The sequence below is a fragment of the Lycium barbarum genome, chromosome 12 (genome assembly GCF_019175385.1).
Source record: "Lycium barbarum isolate Lr01 chromosome 12, ASM1917538v2, whole genome shotgun sequence".
In the NCBI taxonomy this organism is placed as follows: domain Eukaryota; kingdom Viridiplantae; phylum Streptophyta; class Magnoliopsida; order Solanales; family Solanaceae; genus Lycium; species Lycium barbarum.
The window spans coordinates 65,183,152-65,192,709 of record NC_083348.1 but is presented as its reverse complement, the minus strand read 5'-3'; positions in this window follow the sequence as shown (position 1 = coordinate 65,192,709).

Below are 9,558 nucleotides of genomic sequence, written 5' to 3'. Positions count from 1 at the left end.
GTGTCCACCTTTGTAGTAGTTTTTTGTGGACACAACTTGGAGCCTCCATTTTTCTTGCGGTGTTCATAGCACAATTTCATGGTGAACCCTATCCTTGCGGCTTAGTGAGATTGACACTTGGAGTAGTTCTTTGCAACCTTGGCGAGAAAGTTGATGGTGCATGTCCCTCTTTAGCTTGGCGAGAGATACATTTGAAGTACCTTTTTTTTTTTTTTTTTTTTTTTGTTGCAGCTATGACGAGCGAGTACATGAACTAAGTAGATATGCCCCCAGATAGAGTGAGTAGACCTGCTGATGCACCAAAATCTATCTACTATGAAGAAGTTGATGTAAGAAGATCGTCATGGAAAGTCGTTCCATCCTCTAGAGTTGTAGAAGTTTGTCTTTAAAATCTCCAAGCGTGCGAAAAGCAGCAAAGGAAACTTCGTGCAAGCAACTTTTCTTTGACTCCGCATTGAAGGTGAGTTTTTTTTTTTACTCATGTGACTGCACTTAGAAGGAAATTCTAAATTGCCTACATACCTCGGTGAAGAGGATCGAGTCAATACATAGTTCAAAAAGAGTATTTTATTTGAGTGTTTTTTTTCTGTATGCAGTTTGTACTTGTGCATCATGGAGTGTTAAAATGTGCAGTTTAAGCTCATGCGAAAAGGAGCGTTACAACTTGCAGTTTAGGCTCGTGCGGAAAGAAGCATTTCAACTTACAGTTTAGGCTCATGCGTCGAGAAGCGTTGTGAAGTGAAGTTTAAGCTCGAGCATCGATGAGCATTTTGGGTAAGAACTCCAATAGTGTAATCGGATTTCGAACCCTTTGTGATGAAGAATTGTCGCACTAACTCTTGACGTCGGACTTTATGCTTTCCCATGTTTGCAAATGATTTGTGATTGCTTTTCCCTTTGGGATTTGACTCTTCAAAGATTTTTTAGGCTTATGTCTTTTGTGAGAAACCAATGTCCAAGTTTCACAATCCTTTTTGTTGGAGTGGCCATCCGCCTTGCAAGTGTTTTGAGTTTTCTTTAATGTGAGAACTTCAACTGTTTCAGAGATCCCAAATTGTAGCATGATTTTTCCTTGTCCAATCTTCGGAGACACAACAAAATGCCTATATCTTTGAGTTTCTGGCATTGGGCACTTCTTATTGTGAAGATAAGCACTCATATGGTTTGTCTCGACTGTGTCTTCATCGTCAATGATTATATTTCCATCCCTAACCAATGTCATGATCTTCTCTTTCAGGATGACACATTTTTCACTTGGATGTCTCACGATGGGATGGAATTTGCAGTACTTGGGATTATTGACTTTATTCATTTCATGAGGTCGCTTTGATGCAGGAAGTTCAATGACCTTGAGGGTCAGCAACTTGTCAAGAATCGAAGGAACATCAATTATGTTTGTTACCAAAGTTCAGTATCGTTGTACTATTTTGTTGCTTGGAGGTGTTTGTGGAAAAGGGTGTTTTATTTGTCTGGTGATACTTATAAGTAATGCCAGATATAAGAGGACACATTTATAGCAAGTTTATTGCTTACCCAAATCAAGAATCAGCAACTGTTGTTTTTCTCAAAGCTCACTTATTTATTTTATTTCCTGACCCTTGCTTCAATAATATGCAGAATCATAAGCTTCCACTTACATACAATTTCCATAAGTACATGGTTCGTAGCATGGAAGATGAATTTTATGAAATTGTAGGGATCAGGTATGTTTGTTATTGGTTTACATCATTTTAGTTCACAGTAGGGTGGGAGGACATTTTGACTCAGTAATTATTATACTTTGTGATATAGCATCTACCAAAAACCTGAGGTTCTCTTTGAGTGTCTGTTGGCGTTTATTATGAATGTTGCTAGGTACCTTTGCATAAACTGTTTCCAAAACAAGTGCAAAGTTGGGAATATGTTGGGATCATTTTTTTAGCATCATATAAAGAGTAGAGGAAACCCCTTCTTTGCACAGTTAATGAGATGTGGTTCTGTTACTATTTGGAAATTTACTCAAGTTTGATCTTAGTTTCTTAAAGTTGCTGCCATGTGACCAGGAGGTCAGGGGTTGGAGCCATGGAAACAGCCTCTTGCAGAATTGTAGGTTAAGGCTGCATAAAATAGACCCTTGTGGTCCAGTCCTTTCCCAGACCCCGCGCATAGCGGGAGCTTGGAGCACCAGGATGCCCTTTTCTATCTTAGTTTCTTCTCGAAAAGAGTAAACTTTTGCTTCTAACTCCTTTAATGTTGGATGACGCTTTTCTTCCGGAGGATGTTGACTTGCAACTTTTCCCTTCATTTTTTGTTTAGCGGAGACTTTTACAGATGTTGCTCCTACCGCCATGGTTTCTTTAGTTTGGTGCCTTGATGGTCGCTTAAATTCTTTCTCTTCATTCCTTGGAACAAAAACTGGTGAAGCCTTTCGATGAGTCGCAATGCTCAACTCTACGTCGTGTGCTCGCATTGTCAATTCTTCAAAAGTTCGTGACTTAAGTCCTTGAAGAATGTATGCAGGGCCCCAATTCATTCCTTGGATGCACATTTCAACCGTAGACATTTTTGAGAGACGATCTTTGCAGTCCAAACTCAATGCTCGCCAGCGGTTGATGTAGTCAATCACTGGTTCATCCTTTCGTTGCTTGGTGGCTGTCAATTCTATCAGAAGCGATTGAGGAACTCCTTTTCAAGTTGCTCCCAACTATCATTGATTCTCGCTCGAGATCGGTATACCAATCAAAAGCATTTCCCTTCAAAGAATGCATAAACTGCTAACCAGAAGATCATCATGTGTACCAGTATTACTGCAAGTCTCCACAAAATGCGAGCCCTGATGGTGTTTGTTATCATGTCTTGCAGTTGTTGGATAGAAAATGTTGCAACTGAATCAACTTGATTTGCATTTTCATAGTTGGGCATCTTGGTGGTAGATTCAACCTCTTTTTCTTGTGGTGTTGGGATGTGACTTGACTCGCTAGCGCTGTAGAGTTCCAACTTGTTCATCAATTGGGCTATTTGAAGATCTTTGTCCTGTACGGATTTTCCTCAATGCCTTAATAGTTTGCATCATTGTTGCTAGTTGTTCCTTTCCATTGGTCGCATTGGTCATCATGACACTCACCAAGCTAGAAGTTGAAGAATCCACCAAGTCTTCGGACTCGTAGAAGTTAGAGCATGCTTGAGGAACTTCTCCAGACGACGAAAATGAAGTGTTGCCCCCAAATCTTGCAGTCGCCATTGTCGGTTTGTTCTTGTCTAACGTCTTCAAGGAGGTGAAACACTTCGATCCCTCCAAAACACCATCTTTGAACATCCTATGAGTCTTGGGCAAGCAACAAGAATAAGACTTGTAGATTGAACATCAAATATTTTCTCTGAGGCCATCACAACAGTAGATCTGAGAATTTGCAAATTTGATTTTGGAGATAAAGAGATGAAGGGCAGAGTTGGTCCTACTGGGCGTTCCAAAAATCTGTTAGCGATGAATTTTGCTAGCAGATAATAAAAAACTGCAATCATAAAACAAATATAAGAAAAAATTATTTAATTGATTAGTTTGTGAGTACAACTCTGGATGTATCCCTTGATTCTAATTTCCATATTGTTCGCCTTGATTCGAGGGCCAATATAGCGTCTTTCTCAAAATGAAGGATGAACTTCTGTTGATGTGTTGAATCTTGGAAGAACTTTGAGCAGCAGTTTGGATTGTTCTTGAGGGAAGACGTCTCTCGAACTCTCCTTCTTGTTGAAGACCTTTGGAGAAGACTAATGTGGATGTCGTTGCTCTCCTTTTCCTCTAGTCAAGATGCTATGCCACTTTTAAGATCTCAAGATGTCTTCCAAAATGGGGTATGTGACCCCTTTATATAGGGACGAGCTTGAGCTTGAGAGTATTTTGATCTCCAAGTAATTCTAGCGGACCTTGGGCTTGAAAAACATGGGTTGGACTTATCTTGTCAACTTAATGGACCAACCCAAATGCAATTTGGATTTCATTCAAGTCGTATAATTTTGAGTTAAATTATTAATCGGATTTTATTAACCAAAATTTGACTTGTCAACATGTCAATAACTTAGAATTTAATCCAAATTTTGTATAAATTAATTCAATTAAAATTTTGATGTCTACAATCATGTCTTGTATAACTTCGTTTCTAATCTAATCTCTCTTAATATTGTCCACACATCCATCTTTGCATCCTCATCTCCGGTATCTTTATAAGTATTTAAGATCAAGAGCAAGTAAATTATAATGATCTAGATTAACCACTAAAGAGCATGACACCGTTGGCACTTCAGAGAATGTTGACTGATTTTTTTTAACATTAATGACCCAAAAACAAGGCATTTAACACAAAGCAAGAAATGTACAAAGAACAATCAATATGATCAAAATACCCTCCTGATGAATTTAATTGGAAACAGGCTGACATAATTCCGGAAAAGAAAAAACAAAGACACTTTTCTATACTTTGAAATAGTTAAGTTCAGTTTTCTCATTTTGTCCTTAGCGTCCGGATCTCGTAATCACAGAAACATCATAACTTGTTTGAAACCCGCAAAATTCAAGACTTCTTTTTCTTTTTATATTTTGTACTCAATCAAACAAGTTCACAACGGAGAAAGTTCACAACGGAGAAAGTTCAAACCAAATTTTACACTCTATGTTCTTGATGATGAAGTCCACCAAAACTATTTCGGATGGCATAATGAGAGGAAATGAAAAAGGAAACGAAACTTGTTATTATTTGTAATTGAGATGACTAATTCATGAGGAAATGCTGAATATGAATTGGGGAAGAAGATAGAGTTTAGAAAGAAGAAAAATGTGTATTCTGTATTCAATCATCTGAGAATTACAATGAGGTAATTAACCTTATATACATTGATTAATCTCAACCATAACTTGAAAAGGTTAGTTAACTTAAGTAACTCAGTTTTAACTAATTCTGAGAAATTACAAATCTGCCCCTCTTGTTAAGTCAGTTTTAACTAACTCTAAGAAATTACTAATCTGCCCCTCTTGTTTTATTTTCTTCATTTCATGCCCCACCACTTCCCGTCAAGTTTGGTGTTGGAACAAGTTTAAAACATCTAAATTGGACAGTATATCTACTAGTGCTGAAGCTTGTTGAGTCCTTTTGTGAATAAGTCTGCAGGTTGTTCTTAAGTAGATAAGTACTTCGATGTTGATGAACCCTGATTGTAGCCTTTCTCTAATGAAGTAAAGATCAATTTCAATATGTTTTGTTCTTTCGTGGAACTCAGTGTTAGCAGCTATCTGAATAGTTGCTTTACTATCACTGTGCATTTCTATAGGTAGCTGAGCATCCAATCCTAGTTCTTTTAGTAATCCTTGAACCCATATTAGCTCAGAAACTGTAGAAGCAATGCTCCTATATTCTGCTTCAGCAAAACTCCTTGAGATTGTTGTTTGTTTCTTGGATTTTCGAGATATCAGTGAATTTCCCAGTTTGATCATAAATCCTATAACAGACTTTCTTGTTAATGGGCAGGCTGCCCAGTCTGCATCAGAGTATGCAGTTATTGTGTTGATGTCTTCACTAGATAATAATACACCTTGCCTAAGTTGCCCCTTGATATATTTAACAATTCTAAGAGCTGCTTCCATGTGTGACTGTTTTGGATTATGCAGAAATTGAGTTAGATGTTGAACCCCATAAGAAATGTCTGGTCTGGTTACTGACAGATAAAGCAACTTTCCTATTAGTATCTGATGAGCAACATGAGCTACAAGTGGATCTTCTATATGTTTTCTTGATTCTGAACTATCTTTGGAACACTGATCATACTGTATTGTAGTCAGTTTTATGTTTGTGTCAATTGGAGTATTAAAAGGCTTTGCTGCAGATAACCCAACCTTAGATACTAGTTCTAAAGTATATTTTCTTTGCTGCATCACAATCCCCTTAGCTGATCTGGCAGATTCAATGCCAAGAAAATATTTAAGCTCTCCTAGACCTTTCATCTTGAATGCTTGACTCAAATATGTCTTTGTTTCTTTAATCAGTTTCAAACTACTGCTTGCGATTAGCATGTCATCCATATATACTAGGACAATCGTAATCCCTTCTGATCCTTTCTTGATGAACACAGAGTGATCATCCTGACTTTGAGTAAACTTAAACTGTAATGGAGCTTCAGTCAACTTTGCATTCCACTGTCTAGGGGCTTATTTAAGCCCATATAAAGATTTAATCAGTCTGCAATATAGTTGTGGCTCCCCCTGATTGTCCTTGTATTATCTGTATATAGATTTCAACAGTTAAGTCCCCTTGTAAGAAGTCATTGTATACATCTTTTGATGTGTACACCACTGTTTTGAGGTTGCTATTGCTAGAATTGTCCTGACTGTTACCATTTTCACAATAGGTGAAATTTTTTCTTGATAGTCAATACCTCTTTTTGACTATATCCTTTTGCTACTAATCTTGCCTTGAATCTTTCTACTTCTCCATTAGCTTCGTACTTCACCTTATAGATCCATTTGCATCCAATTGGAGTCTTGCCTTTAGGTAAGGACACTATTTCCCATGTATTGTTGTTTTGTAGTGCTTGGATCTCTTGTTGCATGGCTTCTGCGCACTTAGGATCCTTTACTACATCTGAGTATATGGTAGGTTCCACTAGACTAGATGTAGCTACAATGTAGGCTTGGTATTTGTTGGATAGTCTGTCGTAGGTGATGTATTGTCAAGTGAGTAAGGAATATCTTTGTCTATATATTCAGTGCCACAAAGTCCTTCATCCATACAGGTGGATTCTTGCCTCTAATGGACTTTCTGGTGTTTTGATTTGTAGTGGTATCAACCCTAAGGGGTTGAACTTGAAGTTCTGCATTTTCCACTTCTAGTTCTGCATTTTGCTGTTGTGCAACATTTTCTACTGCATGTTCTGCATTTTTTGGTTGTGCATCATTTCCAATTGCTGGTTCTGCATTTTGTACTTCAGGCCCTTGAGTAACATACTCATCCAGACTTTGTTGTGCTTCAGTCGACTGATTATCATCTGTACTTTCTTTTCACACTAGGATGAACATTCACATCTTTGAGTCACATAGTGTTCTACCTTGAGTTGTATCAACAAACAGTGGTATTTCTACATTTTTGTTAGAAAAAGAAAAGATATCGTCCCTGTAAATTATATCTCTGCTAACACACCAAGAACAGTTAGTAAGGTCATAAAGAATATAACCTTTGTGGACTTCTGAGTATCCCATATGCACACAAGGTTTTGACCCTGACAACATTTTGTCATATTCTTGTAGTATCTTGGCATAGCATAAACATCCCAACACTCTTAGATGATTAAGTGAGGGTTTCTTGTCGTAGAGTTTCTGATATGGAGACATTTTTCCAAGAACAACACTTGGTATTCTATTTATCAAGTACACAACACTTAGAACACATTGACCCCAAAATCTAATAGGAATATTTCCTTGAAATCTAATGGCCTTAGTTACTTCTAATATGTGTCTGTGTTTCCTCTCAGCTACCCCATTTTGCTGAGGGGTGTAAGGGCATGATCTTTGATGGACAATCCCAAGTGATTTGAACAATTCAGTGCACAAATTCTGTTCCATTATCAGATCTAATAACTTGAACAGTTTTACCAAATTGTGTGTGCACAAACTGTAAGAAGTATTTTAGGGATACACATACATTAGATTTTAGCTTTAATAGAAATATCCATGTCATTCTTGTGTTGTCATCAACCACAGTAAAAAAGAACGTATTTCCATCATAGGTGGCAGTTCTATATGGACCCCAAAGATCAATATGAATTAACTCAAAAGGATTGCTAGTTTGAATGCTACTAACAGGAAATTTATTTTTGATTTGCTTAGCACATGGACATAGAGTACATTTGTCAAGTTTAGTAGTAATATCATGTGTACTAACTGGAAACAAATTCTTCAGTGTTGTGGGAGAAAGATGGCCTAGCCTCCTATGCCATGGATCTATGCTTATATTTGGAGCACTACGTGTAGTATTTAAAGCTAGATATTTATTTCTTCCTAAATCCTGATTTAGCAGCATGTATAGACCATTTTCTTTACCAATCTCCTTAACCTTCCCACTGAAGAGTTCCCGAAACACACAAAAATCAGGAAAAAATGTAGCAGAATTAGTTTAGACACAAATAACAGATTGTGTTTGAACTAGGGTAAATGAAGCACTCCTGATACTGTACTTCATCAGATATTGAGCTTTGTCCTGTGTGTTACTAGTGAAACATCACCATTAGGAATAAACAATTGTTTTGGGATTTACATTCTCAATTATAGTAGACTGTTTTAGCATGCTAATATCTGAGACCATGTGATTAGTTTCCCCTGTGTCTATTATCCATTTTCTGTTTCCATCAGTTACTAGAAATGCGGTATTACTAATTTGATTAACGGACACAAATGGGACTTTATCAGCATGATCTTTATTATAAACTACTCTAGCTATGATTTTAGCTATACCTGCTATAACGGTTCGCTTTTTCGCTCGGGTTTAGGGCGCAAAAAGGCTACTACGAACTCGTTGTCGCTCTTTCGGATTTTTTTTTAAAAAGAGTCGCCACCTAATTTTTAGGAAATTAGGAAAACCGATTTTGAAGGGTTTATTCAAATACCGTGAAAAAACCTTCGTAATCCAGAGTTCTAGGCAAGGGTTCTGATGATCCCCTGGGGAAGGTGTTAGGCACCCCAGTATTAAGGATCCGTACTTTACGGTTGACCTTTGAATTTCAGTATGAGTATTTGTTTAGACTGCTTATCTTGTGTTTATTTTCCCGTAAAAAAAAAAAAGAACTGTCATGCATATCATATATTTTTTGGAAGAATATATCCCCTTTATTTATAGGGGTATCATAGCTTTGGATTTATATCATCCGAGTATAAATAGTTTCTTTTATAAGGAATAAGTATAAAGGAAAACATTGTTTTTATTTTATACTCATACACCGGGGGTCGGGTGGACTCGTATTGGTACGTTTCAGTCTTATCCGAGACTTTATATTACGCGTAGGTCCTTTAATCGTTTATAAAAGGATTGCATATTTTTGAACGAGTATAGCCCGTCTGAAAATATAAGTTAATTTGGGCCAACTTTGGGCCAAAATAGCGTTTGTGCTAAACAATCCTTCACTTGTCTCACTTTCCCGAAAGAAATTTTTACTCATTGTAGCTTCTTTTAAGACCTAATTATTAATATTAACCACCCTTTTATTTAATTATATTTAGTAGCTAATTAACTTTTCTAAATTTCAAATGGTAGCTATATAAAAAATACATACCCAAAAACATATATCTTTCTTTTTTCCCAATCATTACCCATTTCAGAATTTTCATTTCTCAAAACCCTAAAAAATCACTCTTCCCTTCTCTCAACCACCACACCATGGCCGCGCCTCTCTCTCTTCTCCCTCTCCCTCTGTGCTCACCCTTCTCTCTCTCCGCCGCCCCTCTCTCTCTTCTCCCTCTCCCTCTGTGCTCACCCTCTCTCTCTCTCTCTCTCTCTCTCTCTCTCTCTCTCTCTTTTCACTCTATCCGATGAGGCGATGGCA